General features: G+C 56.4%; 3 protein-coding genes across 3 annotated transcripts in view; 2 read left to right on the top strand and 1 right to left on the bottom strand.

The window, feature by feature from the left end:
- Positions 1-21003, top strand: part of LOC118497666 (carcinoembryonic antigen-related cell adhesion molecule 21-like) — an 834765-nt gene that overhangs the window by 358943 nt on the left and 454819 nt on the right. The window lies entirely within an intron of this gene.
- Positions 1-21003, top strand: part of LOC118497667 (carcinoembryonic antigen-related cell adhesion molecule 1-like) — a 746496-nt gene that overhangs the window by 275869 nt on the left and 449624 nt on the right. The gene's annotated exons all lie outside the window — the stretch shown is intronic.
- Positions 1-21003, bottom strand: part of POU2F2 (POU class 2 homeobox 2) — a 77864-nt gene that overhangs the window by 41533 nt on the left and 15328 nt on the right. The window contains exon 2 of the mRNA XM_036012831.1: positions 19601-19661. The gene's annotated coding sequence lies outside the window, so the exon portion shown is untranslated. The remainder of the gene's footprint in view (positions 1-19600; positions 19662-21003) is intronic.

The following is a 21003-nucleotide window of genomic DNA, read 5'->3' as shown; positions in this document are numbered from 1 at the left end:
ATGTTTTTAAGCCACATAGTGACATAGTTCTGTAAACATTTTCATGGATGATTCTGGCTGCCATGGGAGGCTAGTTTGAAGGCCGGAGCATGAGGGAGGTCAGCTGTGAAGAAACAGGGGTGGCCACAGGAGAGTTGGTGATGGTGGGACCAGGGTGGTGGCGGCAGGGGTGGAGAAGGAGCAGGTGTCTCTAGAAGCAATTCTGAGAGTAGACACAACAGGCCTGGCGACTGGCTGAAGGTGGAGTGTGGAAGAGAGGGACGAGTAAAGAATGAGGGTCAGGTACGCAGAAGCACCTTTCCTGCCACAGAAGGATGGTGGGAGAGGAGGGATCAGGCTCAGATGAGAAAGATCCCAGCAGGCCACTGTAGGTGCCCTGAGTTTGGACCTGATATTGTAGGTGGAAGGTTTCTGAGGAGGGAGACTCTGCCTAAGGGAGATCCATGGGGGTGGGCCTGAGGACAGGCTGGTGGGGGGATCTGCAGGCAGCATGACCAGAGGGGAGCCTGGGACAATGGCTTGGACATCAGGGGAGCCAGGGGCCATGACGGTGCAGATGTGGCTACAAATTCCAGTGAGAGTCTGCAGGACTCTAGTGGGCTTGTAAGTGAGCGGCTGGGCAGGGGGGCTGTGTGGACCCAGAGGCCGTCACCAGTGGGCAGTGGGAAGAAGAGCGTTGGGGAAGAGGCTTGGGTCTGGACAAAGGGGAAGATCGGGAAGAAGCATCTTGCAAGCCGCAAGCTCTAAACACCAGGAAGCCAGTAGATGCTTAATAAATGCATTGACACAAGCCTTCCTTATTCCATGCCCCCCCCCCCCATTTCCCAAACCCACCAGAATTTCCAGGAGTTCTCTTCAAGTAAGAAGAAATTGAGCCCTGGCTGGTGTGCCTGGCTGGATTGAGCGCTGGCCTATGAACCAAAACGTTGCTGGTTTGATTCTCTGTTTATTCAGGGGCACCTGCCTAGGTTGTGGGCCAGGTCCCCAGTTGGGGGTGCGTGAGAAGTAACCAATTAATGTTTCTCTTCCATTCTTTCTCCCTTCCCTACCCTCTCTCTGAAAATAAATAAATAAAATATTTTAAAAGAAGAAGAAATTGAGAAGCATTGTCATGTGGCTCAAAGACGATAAAAGTCAAAAGACCAACCAAGATCCCATTCTGAAAGAGGCCATTTTTCGACCTAGGGTTCTCTGGGCCTCAGTTTCCCCACTCATAAGTGGGAGACTGGCTAACCGCTGCACTGAGTTCCCCCATTCCTCATTTTGACTTGTATATCTCTCTCAGAGTGTAGGTCCTCCAAGAACAGGGTCCTGGGCATCTCTCACCACACACCCACCGGGACCCTAGGCCCTCCCCTGACACGGCTCCGCCCTCAGTCCAGAAGCCCCCACCTGCCTCCACGCTGCACACTCCCCTTCAGCCCAGAATTCCCACTCACCCAGCACTGACTGCAGGCTCAAGGTCACGGCTGTGTCCAAGGCACAGGGAGCTGTCCAAAGGCTGAAATGCACAGTTGCTTGTCCTTGGTCCAGAAGCCCTCCCGTAATTCCCGCTGCCCCTCGGACAAGCCCAATCTCCTCTCCATGGCCTCTAGCACTCCGAAGACCCTCACTTCTCCCCGTAAGAGCACCCCATGTCAGCCACACTGGAGGAAGCCAAGTTTGTCCCCACCTAGAGGCCTCCGAACTTGCAGACCTCTCTTCCCATTCTTGTGATCCTTCTGGCCTCAGCTCACAAGCCCCCTCCTCAGAGAGGCCTCCTTTAGCCACCCTGCACTTCTCCACCCAGCTTCACTTTCTCCAATTATGCCAACCTGGTTTGCTGCCTGTTTCCCCCTGTAAAGTGTAAGCACTCTGAAAACAGGGGCCTCTTTTGTCTTGCTAACTGTAGTAACCCCAACACCTAACAATACTGCCTGGCACATAGCCGGTGTTCAAACCCTGTGGGCTGAATGAGTGAGTCCCTCTAGGCTCCCACGGCCCACAGACTGAAGTCCAAGGTTGGCTCTCCAAGCTCAAGTGGACATGGGCCCCTACTAACCTTTCCCCATGTTTCTCTCAGAGCTCACCTTCTTCCTCTGTTCAGCAACTTGTCCCCCAAATTCCACTCACCCCTACAGACTCCCCTCAAACTCCCCCTCTCTAGAAGCCTTCTCAGGCTCCACCAGAGGCCCAGTTAATAGTAGCGACCCCAGTATACCTCGGCTCCAGCAGCATCCGGGCTTTAGCACTAATGATTTCTCTATGAGTCTGTCCCCACAGGGCAAGGCTTGAGGACAAAGGGGGGTTGATGGGCCCTGGGAATGTTTGGTAAAGGAGAACACCCGTCCCACAGACTGTAATTACCTGCCCAGGTATATAAAAGCACTGCTTTTGGAGTCAGATGTATGAAAATTTGGAAATTGGTTCCTCCATTCACTTGCTGTGTGACCCTGGGCAAGTGACTCCACCTCTCTGAGCCTCCTCAGGTAGCTGGTCTGTGAAACTGGAGTACTAACATGGGCTGACAAGAACTTCATTAATATTAAAAATTATACTTGCCACCACGCACAAGGAATTCCAAAAGTTCACAAAGTGTTCCTCACATCGAGGTTTGAAACAGAGAAACATCAGACAGCCTAGAGGCCACACCAGGACAATGGCTGAGTAAGCCGTTCACAGTCAGTGTTGGTCACGAAAGAAAATGAGACAGGCCTCAGGATACAGACATGGAGACTTTTCCAAGACACGGCTTAGCGACGAGGCAAGCTGTGAGTTCCACAACTTAATATCTCTTATGTAAAACACATACAAAAACAGTACACATTTTCTGTGGGTGCTCAGAAACAGTAGCAACAAACTCAGAGAAAAGGGCCTAGAAGGTTCATTAGTAATGAACTAAAGGCGGCTACCTCTGGTGGGGGCCAGGACTGGGAAAGCAGAAAAGACTCCAAGAGGGTTAACCTTCTCCGTTATCATTTGGGGGTTTATAATGAGATGTATCCACTTTTTGAATTAAAATTAAAATATAGTAAATGACACACAAGTGGCTAGCACAAAGAAAAGCAAAGAAATGGTTACCAAGAAGTGAGGACCACGGTACTTCCAGCAGGAAGGGGGAAGGAAATGGGTTCGTGGGACACAGGGGGCGGGGCCTCCTGGGCGCTGACCGCCTCCTTTATCCCCGACCTAAGTAGTGATTGCACAGGGGTTCGCGCGATAAAGATTGATTAAACGGCACATTTATGACTCATCCACATGATTGTGCTTCCTCTGGGCAAGGGTCAATGCCGACGCGAAGCAATATCGTGTGCTCCCCACCCACCCCCAATTCACTGCCAAGAAGCAGTCCTTAACAGAAGTCCACGTTCGGTAGGGTGCGCCCCATGCCGGCCAGCGCTCCGAGGGGCGGGCGCCGCTGTCCAGGGTACTTACCTCTAGCTTCAAGACTCCTTACCCTAACCGGTCGCCCCTCGACCCTGCCGCGTGGCTTGGCCTCTGCCCACCTCTAATACATCACCTCCTATCGCTCCCCACCCCTCACTCCCTTTCTCCAGGCTGGCTTTTGTTCCTGCAACCCACACCCAAGCTCTGATATGCCCCAGGATCTTTGCTCTTGCCCTCCCCTCTTCCCCTCCATCTTTCCCCAGATATCCCGTGATGTGTCCCCTCACTCATTCCAGGATTCCGCTTCCATGTCCTCTCCACAAAGAAGTCTTTTTGATCATCCCGCCTGTGGAGCCTTTCCTCTCCTCCTCACTCTCTACCCCTTACCATGTTGCATTTTCTTCTAGCACCGCTCGCTGCCTCACATTCATTTTCACGTGTTGTGTGTTAGTCATCTATCTTCCCTCACTCGATGTTCGTGCCAGGAGGACAAGGAGCATGTCTGTCTTGTTTGGTTTTATCCTCCTCTTTAAAAGGGCCTCGGGTGCACAAAATTGCAATAATCATAAGCTTGGTTCATGGCTTACTCCCATCACTGGGCTGGGTAGAACCTTCTTCCACTTACATATTTTATTTATTTTTAATAATGTGTTCACGTGAACCCACTCAACACTCAGATTAGAACTGTGACAACAGCCCCGCCGACTTGTGTCTGCCTTGTTCATGCTGTGTCCCCAGCACCTGCACATAGGAGGCACTCTGTACCTATTTGCTAAAGAAGCTAAGGAACAGTGACCTCCACACCATGCAAAAGGAGCGTTTGGGAGCAGCCACCTGGCCTGACAAGAGGTGGGTGGGGGTGGGGAAGGAATCAAAGGCCAGGCCCTCTGCTCAGCTTCCCTATCCTCCCTGGGGCTTTCAGCCCCCTGCTCAGCCTGGCTAAAGCCCCTTCAACAGGATTCCATTCTACACCTTCCCGAAGGCCCACTGTGCCAGACCTCGTACCAAGACCCAAGGACCCAGGGTGCATTGGCCTTGGCCATGCCCTTGAGGAGTTCTCAAACCTCCAGCCCTTGCCCCTTGACCATCCACTGTCCTGCTAACAGGTGAGAGCCGCTCCTGCACCTGCTCTGTGCTTTCCTCGCATTGTCTCTTGTCATCTTCTGGATGATCCAGTAAAGCAGGTGCTACTATTGTCCACCCCACCCTTTCAGAAGAGCACCCTGAGGTGGGTCAGAGCTGGCAGGTCAATTCTAGACTCTCCTTCCCACCAGGCATGCTGCCTGAGTTACTCTGATGCATGTTTCTCCCCTACCCCAAAAGTCCACCAGGTCACCCTGGCTGGTGTGGCTCAATGGACTGAGTGCTGGCCTGCAAACCAAAGGATCTCTGGTTCAATTCCCAGTCAGGGCATGTACCTGGGTTGCAAGCCAGATCCCCAGTAGGGAGCGTGAGAGAGGCAACCACACACTGATGTTTCTCTCCCTCTCTTTCTCCACCCCTTCCTCTCTCTGTAAAAATAAAATAAATAAATTTAAAATATTTTTTTAAAAAGTTCACCAGGTCCTGAGTCTTCTACATTTCTGCAAAAGCAACTGAGGACGGTGGAAGAGATATCAACTTTGGAATCATCTAATAGGTTGTTAGGTCCCACCTGTAAGGCTCGAGGTGTGGCAGGGTGTCACCTTGCCCAGGTGTCACATTCATGAAGAGCTTCATTAAATGAGATGTGCACTTTGACTACAGCTGGTGCCACTGCCAGACCACACTACCTGTAGCACACTACACATTTTGTTTTAAAGTATCTTGAAATAACCTAATAAATTTCAGTTAATTAAACATTTCGTTGTTATTGTGGCTAAGAGCACAAGTTTGTAATTCCATTTGGTGTTCCTTCATTCTTAACATAGTGGGAGGCTCAAAAATTAGTAGTGGGCTGGGTCTCTCACAGCCTCTGTCAAGCCTGCCAGTCTTTGCTGTGTGACTTCAAGCAAGCCACTCAGCCTCTCTGTGCCCCTTCTTGAACTGTGTGGTCTCTGAGCAGCATCCTCAGAGGGCCCTGCCTTCAGGAGATACTCCACAAACATTTACTCAGAGGAGCTTAACTTGATGGAATCAGGGTGGCCCAGATTGTATGAGACATAGTTCCTGCCACCATGGAAGCAAACTCTGAGCGCTGGACATGTGAAGGAAAGTGAAGGACCAAGGGAAATGGGTAGGTTTTTGTGTGACAACCACTTACTGAGATGGGGACAAGCTCCTGGAAGAGATCAGGGACAAAGAATCAAGAGTTCTGCTTTAGACAATTAAAGGAGGAACCTTGAACTTACTGCCTAGAAACACTTTCCATGCCTTTTCTCATCGAATCATCTCAACACTCTATAACAGAACCATAGTCAGCATGCCCATTTTACAGATAAAGAAACTGACACTCAGCAAGATTGAATCACTTGCCTGGGGTTACACATATGGAACCCAGGGTCACACAGTTGGAACCTGGGGTCAAAAAGATGGAACCAGGACTAGCACCCAGGCAGCTGGACTCCTAAGTCCACGTTGTCTTCCACCGCACTCTGCCTCAGATCCTTTGCCACCTTGTCCCTTTGGCTCAGCAGGAAATACTAGACTTGGACCTGGGCTTGCCTTCTTTTTTATTTTTTAAAGATTTTATTTATTTATTTTCAGAGGGAAGGGAAGAAGAGAAGGAAAGAAACATCAATGTGTGGTTACCTCTCATGAGCCCCCAACTGGGGACCTGGCCCGCAACCCGGGCATGTGCCCTGACTGGGAATCGAACCCGTGACCCTTTGCTTTGCGGGCCAGCACTGAGTCCACTGAGCCACACCAGCCAGAGCTGGGCTTCCCTCTGAGACATCCACATGTCTCCCATCCCTGTCCCAGCTATGGCCCCCTGCCAGTATGAGCCATTCAGTAAGAGCTTTCATGCTGTCTTGAGTCATAGCAGCACTGCCATGCACACTGAACAGCATCCCTGGGACCCTGGGACAGTCTCCATACTCACACAGCAAGGGCTGCTGAGAGGGGACCCACTCGCCCCCTGCACCACCTTGCTCAGAGCTCACATCCTCCAGGAGTCTCCTAGGGGGAAGCCTCTCATTTTCCTCCACACACAGGGCTTCTGTCAGTCAGTGAGCTTCTCCTCAGTGCCAAAAATACCGGGTACCTTGAACTTTCGGGGAGGACAACAAACAGACACAACCCAGGTCTCTGCCTCCCAGAGGCTTCCCTAGCCTACTACAGAAAAAGCCTTCAAACCGAGCTCTTTCCAACCCCAGGCCCTTTGCATGTGCCTTTCCCTCTGCCTAGAATATCCTTTGCCTGGTTAAGTCCTACTCATCTTTCAAAGTTCAGTTTAAATGTTTTGCCCACTCTCTGTTCCCCATTTTTGTCTCTACATTAGGAAACTTATCACAATTTCTGACTTTGCATTTAATTGATATTTACACTTAAAGATCGGCTTCCCTTCCAGGTTTCCGACTCCATGGAACTGGGCTGTGCCAGTTTTGTCTCCAGTGCCTGGCTCAGGGACCCACACACAGCAGAGGCTCAGCAGACATGCGGGATGTGTCGGTCAAATGAGCCCTTTACGGAGACTAGCACCGAGGCAGACGTCGTAGGTCTTCTGAGCCTCAGTCTCCACTTCTGCAAAATCAGGGTAGTGATTCCTTGCTGACATGTAGTGGTGAGGATCCAAGCAGACCGTGAATGTTGACTGGTTTAGAAAAATGCTCTTTCCATGGAAAAGCTCCTAAGAGCTGGAATTTAGAGGTTGGGCAGATGCAGAGGAAGAACAACGAGAGAGAAGGCCATGGCCATTTGCTATACCACCTTATCTGAGGGATATTTTACATTTCCTCATCCGCTGACTCCTTCGAGGTGGTGGCCAAGACCCAGAGAAGGAAACTGAGGCTCCAGGAGAAGAAACCCCTGCCCACAGAATTGCAGCAAGTCCTTGGCGGGGCTGGGATCGAGCCCTCTCATCCCAGTGGTCACGTTTCCCACGCACCTCCAAGCAGAACTGGATCCCTAGCAGTGAGCTCTCGACAAACACTCATGGGCTGGACCGGTGAAGAGAGCCAACCAGAGTCGCGTGGGCCTGAACGGCAGTCCTGGCTCTGCCACTCACTGGCTGGTGACCTCGGGCAAGCCCCTTCCTTTCCCTGAGCCTCAGTGACCCCATCTGAATAGGGGGTGATGATCATGCCCGCATCCTAAGGTGGCTGGGGGATTCAGCGAGAGCCCACCGGTCAAGTGCTTAACCCACAGTACACGTCCATGAGTCGCTGTGATGACTGTTACCTTTCCAGTGAGGGAACGGCATGAGCAAAAGGGCAGGTTTGGGGCGCGGCAAGAGGCCAATGGAGACAGGGTCAATCAGAGAGGACCTCTCAGAGGAGAGGCATCTGGAGAGGGACTCCCAGGTATATGTCCAGCTGTCCAGTCGGGTAGTGGGCCGCTGACCTCCCACCCCCTTTCTCCACCCTCAGACCCCTCACCTCCTCCCAGGACTCCTGAGCCAGAACCCCACTCACCTCAACCACTGGCCGACCTCGTCCCCACCCCAGGGTCCTGCAGGCCCCACTCAGTGGGGCCCTTCTGCTCAGGTCCTGCCCACCCCCACGCAGCCTGAAGGGACTTTTCTCTCTCCTGTTAGGAAGGCCCTTTACTAATTGCCAAACTGCTACCTGAAAATAGCAGTGAAAGGTGAGAACTGTTTTAGGCACCAGCAAGCACATGACGTGGGTAGGTGTGCATGTGTATGCCCCACCTTTTTAACACAAGTGCTTCTTCCCACGTGCCAGAGGGAGCTAACAGAGTTCCTCACTTCCCTTCCAGAACCAGGCAGCTGTGCAGCCTGGCGGGAGTGTGGGTGCTGCACCAGTGGGGGACTGTTGGTTGGTCACTGTTGCTGAGTCCCAGACAAAGGGTGGTTGCCTGGAAAGGAGATCTGGGGTTGTCCTTGAACCCTTCTCCTCCCGAGTGACCCCCAAATTCCCATTGATCCAACCTAGAAATGTCTGGACCCCTCTGTTCCTTCACCCCCCTTAGCCCTGCCCCCAGCCCTGCTCCATCTCCGGCCATCTCTCTGTCTCATTCCTCTGGCATAACCAGTGAGCTTCCTCCACAGGTATCTCGTGAACCCCAGTCATGTGTTGGACACTAAGCTAAGGACAAGCTACACAGCCCCTGCCCTCCAGAACCAACAATGGAGGTAGAACCTCCCTACTCTGTAAAGCGTGACCCTGGTCGGGTGGCTCTCCTGCCTAGCCCAGAACAGAAAGTCTTGGCATCCTGAGCTTCCCCAGCACCACTGTCCCAAGCCACTAGGAGAAGGTGAGAAGGCAGGCCTACAACCTTGAGCTGTCACTAACACAGAGGCAGGTGACAGAAGGGTGACCAGCTTCCCTAGCAGGAGGGTTCTGCCACTTGCTCCTTCCCTGGAGCCTGAGAGTTCTGGCCCCTTCAAGGCCCAGGTTTGACACAGGAGAGGCCCTAGAGGCCATCTGAGTAGCTCGTTTTCCAGGGGAACCCCAAGGTTCAGGGCAGGCTAGTGATTTCAGCAAAGCCACACAGCCCACCTGTGACAGATGGGCGGGCCCCAATCTCCCACTCGCCAGCTCCGTCTCTGCAGGAGTAGGTGAGTTCTAACTCCTCTGGACACTGACGTCCCCAAGAGGAGGAAGGAAAGGGCTTCAGACCTTTTGTCTGTACTTTCTGCTGACGCGTCCAGGACCTGCGCCTCTGTTTGTTTTCACATCTGTGGGAGGGGGCTGAAGCAAGAGAGCCGTGGAATGAGACAGGGGTGAAGCAGGGTGGGCAGGGTGGGAGAGGTCCCTGGGGAAAGCACGGAGCCGGGCAGAGAAAGAGGGGTGTCGGGAAAGAACAGTGGGGGGACTCTCGGGGAGAGCAGAAAAGGGTGTGGGCTCTTCAACATCTAAAGGGGGAGGCAGACATAAAGGAGAGTGTCGAAAGAAAGACAGACAGAAAGATGCAAAAAGAAAAAGAGATGAGAAAATTGGAAAGAGAGACAAAGAGAGAGAGAAGAGAGAGGGAGAGAAGGAGCAAAGCAGGTGCGGCCACCAGGGTCTCTGGGAGCTGCGTCCGGGACAGCCTCTGCTCTGGCCCTCCGGACAGGTGCAAGGGTGCCCTGTGGGCGGCGTGGGGAGCCCCAGCCCTGGAGGTCAGGGCTGTTTCGGGCCAGGTTGAAATAGGTGGGTAAATGGGAGAGATGCCCAACCGCAGCTTCTTCTCCCCCCAGGGCCCCCAGCCGTCTCCCTGAGTCAGGGAACCACGTTCAGTGTGGAAGGGGTCGGGCAGGCCCTGGAGGACTTCGGCTGGGCACAGGGCAGGGGCCCAAACAGTGGGCCTGCCTCCCCCCACCTGTTCTTGTCCCCGGCTGCCACTGTGGACGCCTTGTGCTCTCCCGACTTCTGCCCACACCTCCCTCAACCTGTGGCCATCATCTTCCTGCCTGCCCACCCAGCACCCTCCTGTCCATCCCTGTGCTCCCCCAGGCCACTCCTCCAGAGCCCACCTTTCTGCTCCCTACAGATTTGGGGCTAGGGAGGGTGCCCAGCGGCCCAGCTGGGGAGGGGGTAGGTGGATTACTGAGGATGTAAGGGACTGCGGCTGACATGGATGAGGAAGAAGAGGAGGGGGTCTCGGTGATGGACGATGCTGATTCTGCGGTGGGGGGTGGCGGGGAGGGGGTAGAGGAGGACTGGGGGAGGGGTGGTGAGGAAGCGGTTTGAGGGGGGAGCAGGACCAGGCTCACATTTGGCATTCAGGGCAGCTGACAATAAAAATGCTTTATTGCCAAGAAACTGGATCGATCGGGGCTGGAGGGGGCCGGCAGGGGGGACGCGGAGGGCTCAGCGCAGAGGCCGGCGGCCGGGCCTCCGCAGCGACCAGGGCCCAGCCGCCCTCCCCCCTGCGCCCCCCTCCCCGCCTCCTGCCCTTTCTCTCTCCTGCAGCCACCGCTTAGTTCTTATTATATTTTTTCTTATATATTTTTCCCCCAGCTTCTCCTGCTCCTGTTATTTTTTTCTTTTAATTTTTTTTTAAAACTCACTGCACTCCCAATGCCGCAGGCCGGGGGTGGGGGTGGGGGGGTGGCGGCGTCTGCTCAGGCCAGGCCCCTACCTACAGGGCTTCCAGAACTGCTGGCTCTGAGCTGAGCCCCGTTTTGCCTCCACACCCCCCAGTGCAGCCAGGCTTCCCCGAGGACCTGCCCCAGTGGGTACCTATCTCCCCCTGCTGCTGCTCAAAAAACACCCATGAAATACCCCTCCCCTCACTCCCGGATGGGCTCAGGGCTCTGGCCAGGCCTTCCTCCCCTCCCCCCTACCTGGCCCCCTGCTCACTCCCAGAGCCATTTGGCTGATGGTCAGAACTGTCCGTCAAGGGGGCTCTGAGCCCCTGGGGACCCAGATGGGAGGAGGGAAGGGGAGAGGTCGAGGGTCAAGGCACGTTCCCTCAGCTCGGATCTTTCCCCTCCCCCTTCCTAACAAAGGGAACAGCAGCCCCTATGAACGGGGTGGCGGGGGCAGCCTGGTACTCCGGGAAGCCGTGAGGAGAGGGGCTGCAGGGATGGCCAAGGGCAGGAGGTGGGGGCGGGGCCTGCCTGCCCCTCCTCTGCCCTCCCCCTCGGGTCAAGGCTAAGGTGATTCCTCAACCTCTGGGAGGCTGGGCTGGGAGGGGAGGAGGATCTGGACAGACAAAGACCGTGAGCCCCGGGGAGCTGGGGGCTGGGGGAACACCTGGGACCCAGGCAGTCCCGTCGAGGGAGGGGCAGCAGGCGCCCCTCTGGCCCTGGCCTCACCCTCCAATAGCCCTGGCCCCCATCTGCACCAATCCTGGCAGGTCCCAGAAAGGCACAGATCCTTTGAGCTTGGCCATGGTCAGATGGGGTAGGAGGGAAACTGAGGCCCGGAGAAGGAAGACAGAGCCAGGGCCGGGATCTAGGATGGAAGCCCAGCCCCCGGGCTCTCAGCAGGGTCCAGAAACTTCTCCCTTTCCCTTCTTTGTACCTAGGGAGACGGCGACATCCCTCCTTTCCCCACTGAGGTCAGGGGCGGCTAAGATGGGGGGCAGGTGGCAGAAGGTTCTCCAGAGAGGGAAGAGGAAGCTGAGGAGAACAGAAGCTGAGTTTTCTGCCTCAGACCATGGAGGTCAGGGGACCAGGAGGAAGAAATTTTAAATGTGGCCTGTCTAGCATGGCCCGGCACAGCCCCAAGGTGGGGCTTCTGGCTGGAAAGGAGAGGGCAGGAAACGGATATGGGCGAACCCCTCCTGAGCACCTGGCTGGCCATGGCTAGGGAAGCAGCAGGCGGAGAGGTTCTCTCACCTGCCCAAGGTTCCAGCCCGGCCCAACACTGCAGCACCTCCTCAAGGCCTCACAGCTGCCCAGCCCCGGGGCAGGGGGGGGGGGGGGCGGCAGGGAGGAGCTGAGACAGCACACAACTGTGAGCACCCCCACCCATGCCCATGAGAGGTGAAGAACCACCAGAAACAAAAAAGAAATGGGCCAATCTGTGTTTAAATTATTTTACAAAAGCGGCTCTCAGGGAGCGGGCCTCAGCCAAGAGGAAGAGGGGGAGGACACAGCAATGGGCCTCTTTTGGGGGTGTAGGCCTGCTGGTGCATGCCCCCACAGCCTGCCAAGGAGGCCCCAGATGGGCCCAGGACTATAGGGGTCCCGCTGCCCTCCCCCAAACCTCCCCTCCCCTCACTCCCTCTCTTTCTCGGCTGGCTATCGACCGGGGCTGTGACATGGTGGATCAATACGGTAGGGATATAAAGCCGGCTGGCTGCCTGCCTGCCTCTGCGTCTCTCTCCACTTGCCTTGCTTCCCTTTCCCGGAGCCGCACCCAAGCCCCCCACCCCCAGGCACCCCTTACCCATGCCTCTGTGGGGCCAGGGCCCCCCACCACCTGCCCCTACAGCGGGAGAGCTTAGGGAAGCTGAGAGCTTGGACAGCCAGGAAGGGGGTGAGTATGGGAGTGGGCAGGGAACAGATGGGGATGGGGGTCACACTGGCGGGGGCGGGGCTGGGAGACATGGAGGGACAGTCCCCAGCAAAAGCAGGGAGCCCCTCAGTTGGGGGCAGCTCAGGGAGATGGGGCCCTTTGCAGGCAGGAGAGCGATGGGCCTCCGGGGGGTAGGCAGGAGCACCTAGGGGACTACGGAGGCATTGTCCTGGGCCCATGGGCAGGGGAAGGCCTGGTGGGGCCGTTGGAGTAAACCAGAACACGTGAATGCCAGGAACAGTGGGGCAGCCCCCAGGCAGCCCGCTGCCCACCCACAGAGCCCCTGGCCGCCCCATGCGTGGGGCTCGGTGGGCAGAGCCACCTTGGCCTCACCCCAGAGCCCGGCCTGCTCGTGAGCGTGGGGAGTGAGGCGAGGACGGGAGGTTCCAGGGAAAGGGCGGTGCTGCGCCGTGAGCGCAGGGTGTGAGCTTCTCCCCCGTGTGCCTGGGGGGCTGCCGCGGGTCTCCGAGGCCGTGTGCCCCATGCGTCTCAGCTGACACGTTGTGTCTCCGTGGCCACCGGCCCGCGGGTGTGTCCCAGGGGGCTTGGCGGCTCTGTGTGTGCGTCCATGAGTGGATCCCCCAAACGCCTGGATGTGCATGAAGACCTGTTTGTCCCTCAGGGAAGCGCAGAAGCATTCCCAGGAGCCTCTCAGTGACCCCCCCACCCCCAGGTAATGTGGTGGCTGCATGCCCCGTGTTCCAGGAAATTTGCGTGTTGGTGTGTTCAAGCCCCTGCCACCCGTGTGTGTCTGAGCATGGGTGTTCCTGTGAGTGTCTGGGAACTGTGGCAAGAGTCCCGTGTGTCCGTGCGAGTGGACTCTGTGTTTGTGCCGGTGGGCGGCCACAGGCGCGGTCATCTCTGCACCATCAGAAGCCCTTTCTCTGTACGAGTGCCAGAGACCCCGTGTACTTTCCGTGTGTCTATGTGACGCCATGTATCCCTGTGTGCTGATGGCCGAGTGGATCAGAGGCTTTGGGAGTGTTTCCGTGCGTGTCGTGGTGACTCAGTGGACGTGATGGTGCTGGGGGATCTCTGAGTGGGGGACAGTTTGAGGCGGCGCAGGCAGGCTCCTGCTGTGGTGCTGGCTGGCCCGCTTTGGTGCTACCTCGCCTCTGAATCCTCACGTGAGGGCCTGCTTGTCTCTTCCATCCCCTTCCAGAGGCCCAGACCCCTACCAGGATGAGCCCAGGGCCCCCCTCCCCCATGGACAGTGGACCTCTGCTCCTCAGCATCCCCTGCTTTGGCAGATGCCACCTCAACTCCACTAAGCGACCTCCGTCCTTCCCAACCCCCCCAGCGCCACCCGCTCCCCCCCGCCCTCCCCCCACCACAAGTCCAGTCCAACCCAGACAAAAGCAATTACTCCTGAGGTAGGATGTGAGTGTGGGTGTTAGAAACAGAAAAAAGGGGGGAAGGGAGGGGGAGCAAGAGAGGCACACACAGAGGCAGGGATGGATGCCAGAGACACGGAGAGACAGGGGTGAGGTAGAGACCCGCAGAGAGTGTGAGAGACAGGAGGGAGAGACAGAAGATGAAAGAGACCAGAAGAGACAGATGCAGGAGGCAAAGGCAAAGAAAAAAGCAGAGGAAGGGCAAACGAGAGGACCAGATGGAGAAACAGAGAAGCAGAGATGGGAGAGACAGAAAGAGACACGGGGAGGGCAAGAATACAACAGAGTGAACCCCGTGATGGAGCCATGCAGAGAAGGCACAGATAAAGAGAGAATGGGGGCCGTAGATGGAGAGAACTGGGAAAGCAAGAGGGAGAGAGGTGGGGAGGGAGCGGATGGGGAGAAAGCAGGAGCGATACAGAGAGGAACAGAAAGACCAAGAGAGAGTGAGATAGGTGGAGAGACAGAGACACAGGGAGAGAAGACAAGGAAAGTGAGAGACAGCTGGTGAGAGGAACCTTGAAGGACACACAGCTCGAGGTGGAGGGAAGTTGATAATGCAGGAGAGCCTAAGACAGCAAAGCTAGAGAGGCACTGAGGAGAGACCTAGTCCACAGCGATTGCTCCCTCTCTCTCTGTCTCTCTCTCTCTGTCTCTCTCTCTCTCTCTCTCTCTCACACACACACACACACACAGGCTTTCTCTCTACCCACCCCCAGGCCAGAAGTCAGGGGGGCCCAAGCCCTTCTCACAGTCCTCTGAGCCCCTGTGAGCTGAGGTGGGCAGGGGACAGGACAGACTGACAGGGCCACAGCAGGGAGGACCAGAGCAGATGGGCCAGGATCACAAGGGCAGGTAGAGCAGTACCCCCCTCCTCCCACACTCCTGCCTCGTCACCCTCCACACACACACAGACACACACTAGGGACCTTGGTCAAGTTCCTTATATTCTGCCCGGCACAGCAGCCTGGTGAGGGGTGGCGCCCCCAGACTCCAGGCACAGGCACAGCCTTCCTGCCCCAAGGGCCCACCTTCCTCAGCCCTGCTCATTCTCATTGCCCCTCCCCACCACGCCTAGCGGCTGTCATCTCTCAACAGCTCACCACCTTGCTGGCACACTACAGGACTCTCTGCTTCTTTCTAACTGTCTCCAAGTCCCCAACGCTGCTTTCCCCGCTGACTCTTTGCTGTCCCCATGTCTCTTTGTCTGGTCCACTCAGTTGCTCCTTCTCTCCAGGAATTTCTCTACCGTGGAGTGTTCTGTGCATCTCCCCAAGTGTCTTGCTCCCACTCTCCTCCCTTCTGGTGGATTTCTGGACTCCCCTTCCTCAGAGGACCCTCCAGCCCTCCACATGTCCATGTGCGCCCCATGGGGACGAGGGCCAGTGGCGGTGCCAACCTGGAGTGGGGGCACTTCCTTTCCGGCTTTCCCTCAAGCACCACTTTGCTTTCTCTCTTCCTCGTCCCCTCCTCCCCACTAGGTCCCCATCTCTGGGCAGCTGTTTCTGGATGCAGAAACGTAGACGTGGACCCAACACACCCTACATGGAAGCCTGGAAACAGATCCAAGCTCAGAGAAAAGGAGGCAACTGGGGTGGAAGGGAGAGGCCCGGAGAGGGATGAAGACCAAGCAAAAGAAAATAGAAGAGGACTGGGTGGAGCTCCAGGGGAAGAAAAAGAAGAGGAGGGAAACCAGGGGCAGAGACCGTGAGGGGTGGAGCGGGGCCAGCAGGGCAACGTGGGTCTCGAGCCTCACGGCCTGACGATGCAGGGGCAGGGGTGCCCTCTACGTGGAGTCACGAGCCCAGTGCCTGCCCCAGGCCCTGGGGCTCCGTGCTCGCCAGCCAGCACGGCGGCCACTTCCACCTTCGTTTCCTCTGGGCCTGTCACGGATCTCAGGGACCCATCGAAGCTGCCGAGAGCTGTGAGCCGCTGTTCCTTCCCCCACACCTGTGACACCCCACCCGGTGGACAACAGACACTCCCAGTCCTGGGTGGGTATCAGCTGTCTCCACCTATCCACGGACAGCAAAGGCAACCAAAGGAATCCAGTGATCTCTTGCCACCTCCCACCGACCACGGCAACAGCCCCTCTCAGCCTGACTCCACGCCCAGGGAGGTGCGCCGCTGCCCAGCGGGGCCAACAGCCTGCAGCCGCACACACAGCCTCACCCTGGGGGCCACCCCTGGGGCGCCTGCCCTATAGCCACAGCGTACCCGCCATCTCCAAGGAACCACCCCCACACTGGAGCTCCTGCCTGGCCTGCCCACGTCTGTCACAGCCCACACCCTACTCACTTAGCTGAAACCCTGGCCCCCAGCACAGCCCTACGTGTGGCTAAGGGCCTGGGAGATCCGAGCAAAGCCCTGACCCCACCTGCCGGCTTCTTGGCTCGTGTACACCTATACTGCCTCATAGGCCAACCCTGGAACATCCCACCACCACATTTACATTGTCCCCGAGATGTCCTCTGTCCTGTACAGTCCTGGGCTCCCTCTGAGTCACCTCCCCAGACCCAGCCACAGGAGCCTGCCACCCACAGCTGAGCTTCCAAGGCATTCCAGTGCCCCCAGGGCTGAGTGTGTGTACCCTGGGCCTGCCCGGGGGCTAGCGTCTGAGTCCCTGCCACCCCAGGGCCTGGGCCACACTGAAGGGCACCAAGTCTTTTTTCGGAAGGATGGAAGGACAGGAGAAATGACGAGACAAGGTGGGGACAGAGCCCAGCCCTGGGAAGGCCTCCCATGCTGGCCATGGGAACTGTGAGGCCAGACCAGCCCCCTTGGTGCCCAAGAGTGGCCCCGCCCACTCACTGCTTGGCTTCTCCTAACCCTTCAAAAGCCCCCCTTCCCACTTCCTCCTCCCAAAGACTGCCAGAGCCCCTCAGAAGGGGCTAGCACATCTTACCCTCCCTGACCCGGTCCCTTGCAGACCTGCCAGTTCAGACCAGTACTGTTTGTGCCTGTCTCCCCGCCAGCCTGGGGACCCTCTGGGTCACCAGAATGAGGCAGACAAAGAACCCCAGGAAATGTTGGCTGAAGAAATAAATATGTGGATATGGTTTGTGTGTCTGTGTGCTCACTTACTCACTCAACAAACACCTACTAAGCATTTACACTGTGCCAGGGGCTGGGTGTAGACAGGTTGGACAAAGAGAGCCGCCCCCCATCATAGAGCTATGGGGAGACACTACACGCCTAACACACGACCAGGTGTGGTAACAGTGCTCAAGGAGGAAGAACACTCGGGGGGCAATCTGGCCTGGGGAGGAAGGAACCCAACCACAAGGGAGAGAAGGGCCTGGCCTGGTGGGGAGGAAAGCAGAGAAGAAGACAGAGTGGGTGAAGGATGGGAGCGTGTGGGTACCAGGGGCTGGCCCAGCACCTCCAGAGCTGGAGGGATCTCACTTGCACCAGGGCTCCAGGGAGGCCTCCATTCACCTTTGGGGAATCACTCACCTTCCCAGTGTGACTATACAGGAGAGATGAGGTGGGCGGGGCAGCTCTTGTGGTAGTTGCTGTTTGTAACAAAATTATAGATCTAAAAGAATGTGGTCTCCTTCAAACCCATCTGCCTGTGAGGGTGACTTCCCCTTGAACCACTCGGGTATGTTAGCAACAGCCTTCAAGGTGAGTCTACAGACTCCACCAGCCAAACATCTCTGTTGTAGATTTGTCTCTAGTTTCTATCAAAACAGAACAGGTCACCCCAGTATTACCCAACCCAGCGATCCCCAACCTTTTTGGCACCAGCCACAGGTTTCATGGAAGACAATTTCTCCACAGACGGGGGTGGGGGTGGGGCAGGTGGTTTCGGGATGATTCAAGCACATTATATTCAAGCTCACCTCCTGCTGTGCCTCCCGGTTCCTGACAGCCCGGACCAGTATTGGTCTGAGGTCCAGACCTTGAGGACCCCGGTCCAACCCCTTCATTGCTAAATGTACCAGAGTTGGTGCCAAGTAAGACTCCAAGTGTTTCCCCAAATCAAATTCACTCCCAGAGCTCAAAGATTTTGCGTCTGAAGAGATCCCAAAACCTCAGGTGGGTTTCGGTGGGGCAGAGGAATGAGAGCCTGAAGTCCAGGCAGGCCCTCGTTCCAACTCGGCCTGCGCCACTGACTTGCTCGGGAACCTTAGGCTGGTTGCCTCCCCTCTCTGTGCCTCAGTTTCCTTCCCCTGTAACAGGTGACTAAATCTACCTCACAGGGCTGCAGTGAGGGTGAAGGGCCAAGCACCCAGAACGGACCCTGGCATATAGGGGGTCCCTAAGAACTATCAGTGTCCTCACTGGGATTGAACAGCTCTCGGGCACAGGTCACCAACTCTGTCACGCATTGTCTGTAAAAACTTGGATACTCGACAAACATCTTTCTGAACACAAAAGCTACCTCCACCAACTCTGAAACATAGTGAGTTTAAAAGTAATTATGTTTAGCCCAGCTTTAGCCCAACTTTCAGGCATTCTCCAAAACCAGCCTCTAGCCCTGAAACAAATTCTGCAACCTGAGAGCAGCTCCTTGACCCTCTTTTCAATGTCAGAAGCACAGAGGATGTGAGGGTTCCTGGGAAAGCTACAGTCTGGTTTCCCAGAGAAAGCAGGCATCATCCTGGCCCCAGGCCCCTACGTTCCTTACCAGCTAGAAGGGGGTCCACAGGTGAGTTTTAGGGGCTCTCGAACATCCTGAGGTTGGAGCACAGTCAGTAGATGTAGGGATGTTTTCCTGGGAGAAAGCCTATACTGAAACTAGAAAGCTGTAGGCTAAGGCTGCCTAAAACGTGCAGTTCGGACCACACAGGGATTTTTGAAATGTTGTGTTAATTGCAACATAACATTTCTGTCTTCTTTTGAAAAATCAGAAAATCTGGCCAGTGGGGGACCTTGTCCCCTTGCATCTCTGCAGGGGACAGTCAGTACACCTGAAAAACAACCCCAGACCCCTACATTTTCCAGCCCGCCTGTGGGTCAAGCTGCTCTGGCTGGAATAGAGGTAGCAGCATGGAAGGCCCTCCCCACAGGCCCTGGCCCCATGTGTGAAGCTGGCTGTCGGGGCCTCGCCAAGCTGAGCGGAGCAAGGTCTGAGCTGCCCAGAGCCCCTGCGTCCCATGGGGCTGAGTGGCTGGACAACAACTGCCTCTGTTTGGGGGGTCTCAGTAGGCTCTGAGAGGGGCCTCACCGACCCTGGACCTCTTGAGCTCCCGCTTCCTGAGGCTCCACGCTTTCATGGAGTGACTTCTCTCACCCCCACATCCTGGGGCCTGGGTGCTGTCTCCGCCCTCCTTTGACGGGGGTGAGGGGTACTGCGGATCACACAGCTGGCATGGGGCACGGCTGGTGCCACTCAGCTCCAAAGCCGGAATTAAAATGGCCTCACTGGCCTTCCATCCTCAGGGCCACACTTAAGGTGGCTTCTGTCATTTTTCCCTCTCACAGATCAGGAGATAGAAGCTCCAATGGTCCCCAGTCACTTGCAGTCAGGGAGAAGCAAAAAAGAGATTTGGACACCGGTGTGCCTTACCCCAAGCTGTGATCTGAGCCACCAGATCGCCCTTGCTCTAACCCACTGAGCTCCAGCTCTCAACAGAAGCCCCCACGGTCACCAACACCCAGAACCACTGGCCGGGCCAGCAAGCTACCAGACACACAGAGGATGAAAACACAAACTAGCCAAACAAACCTCATGGAGGGCAGAGGCAGAAAGGAAGGGCGGCGCCCACTGGGGTGGGGCAGGGGCTCAGAGGGAAAGCAGGGCCGAGCACAGTGACAAGCAGAACTCGGCGCCATGGCCCTTACCTCTTGGGGAAACGCAGCACAGCTAATACATTCAGGCCACCAACCCAGTCCAGTCGAGAACCTGGAGAGAAAGGAAGAGGTCGTCAGCATCCCAGGGAATTCGTGAAGCATCTCCACCGCACGCAGCATGCAGTGGTCCTTGCGTGGAGGGACCCTGCTCCTGTCACACCATCCGGAGTCACCAGTTGGTGAGTGTGCAGTCAGGTCCTGACAGCCACTTACTGCCTTCAGGGGTCACGGCTGGGCTCCAAGCCTCAGTGTTGCCATCTTGTAAGTGGCTGTACTGCCTGCGGCCCTTGGGAAATACGTTTGCCCCTGAGTGGAAGCTCCTTAAAGGGCAGGGACTGGGTCTTCCAGGTTTAGCCTTTGGCAGAGGGCCCTGCAAAGGTGGGGTATTCCATCAGTACGTGACGGATGCTGAGTGGATGGATGGATGGATAAAGGAATTAATTCATTAACAAAGTATGCGTCTCAAAGGAATGCTGGGAGAGTCTGATGAGAAAGAAATCTAAAGTGCTACTCGTTGTTAAGTGTCTACGTGCTGTGAGGAGATGAGAATAAAAGTCACGCTGATATTTCCGACTTGTGGACCTGTTCTTTCAGTTTTCCATTTGGTTAATCAGCAAATACTGAGGCTTGTCTGAGCCAGGCTCTGGACCAAGGGTAGAGGGTTCGGTGACAGGCTAGATAAGGTCTCCGCCCTGTCCTCCAGGGTGTGTCATGGACAAGCTGGGGAGACGGAGTACAGCCAGGGGGCCCCACTCAGGGGCAGGCAGAGGGTACCACGGGAATCCCAGGGGAGCTCAGGGAGGACCTGGCGAGGACGAAGACGAAACCCCCCAGCCAAGCGGGGCAGACAAATCAACTTCAGGCAGGTGGAGGGGTGGGGGGAGGGAAGAGAACACCGGGCCTTGCCTGGCCAGGGCTCAGCTTGAGACGTGGCAGGATGCAGCCACAGAGGCAGCCAGGGCCGCACCCAGCGCTGCCCAGTCCAAGCAGCTGCGGGGAGAAGCACCACCCAGGCTGTCTGCAGAAAGGCCTCCCTGTGCTCTGCGTAGAAGGGGAAGAGGACAGAAGGGTAGACAGGACATGGGCAGCGCTCTCCCCACAAAGTGGCTGTGAAGCCCCCCACAGCCCTGCAGGTGAGCACAGCGACTGCTGATATCACCCCCACCTTGCAGATGCAGCAAGCGGGGCTACCAGGAGACCTGATTTCCCGAGGATCCTGCACGCCTGGGGTTGGGGGCGGGGGGTGCTGCTGAGAGCACCGGGCCTGTGTGCCTCCCTCTGAAAGCTGGTGTCCTGCCTTCTGGGGACACAGGCTTCTCGGAAAAGCTACCTGAGGCTGCACAAACACCACCCTTGCCCTTCTTGCTCTGGGCACTCAGAGAAGGCACAGGAAA

This window comes from Phyllostomus discolor, chromosome 12 (assembly GCF_004126475.2).
Source record: "Phyllostomus discolor isolate MPI-MPIP mPhyDis1 chromosome 12, mPhyDis1.pri.v3, whole genome shotgun sequence".
Taxonomy (NCBI): domain Eukaryota; kingdom Metazoa; phylum Chordata; class Mammalia; order Chiroptera; family Phyllostomidae; genus Phyllostomus; species Phyllostomus discolor.
The sequence above is the reverse complement of the archived record's forward strand: the minus strand, read 5'-3'. Positions and strand labels throughout refer to the sequence as shown.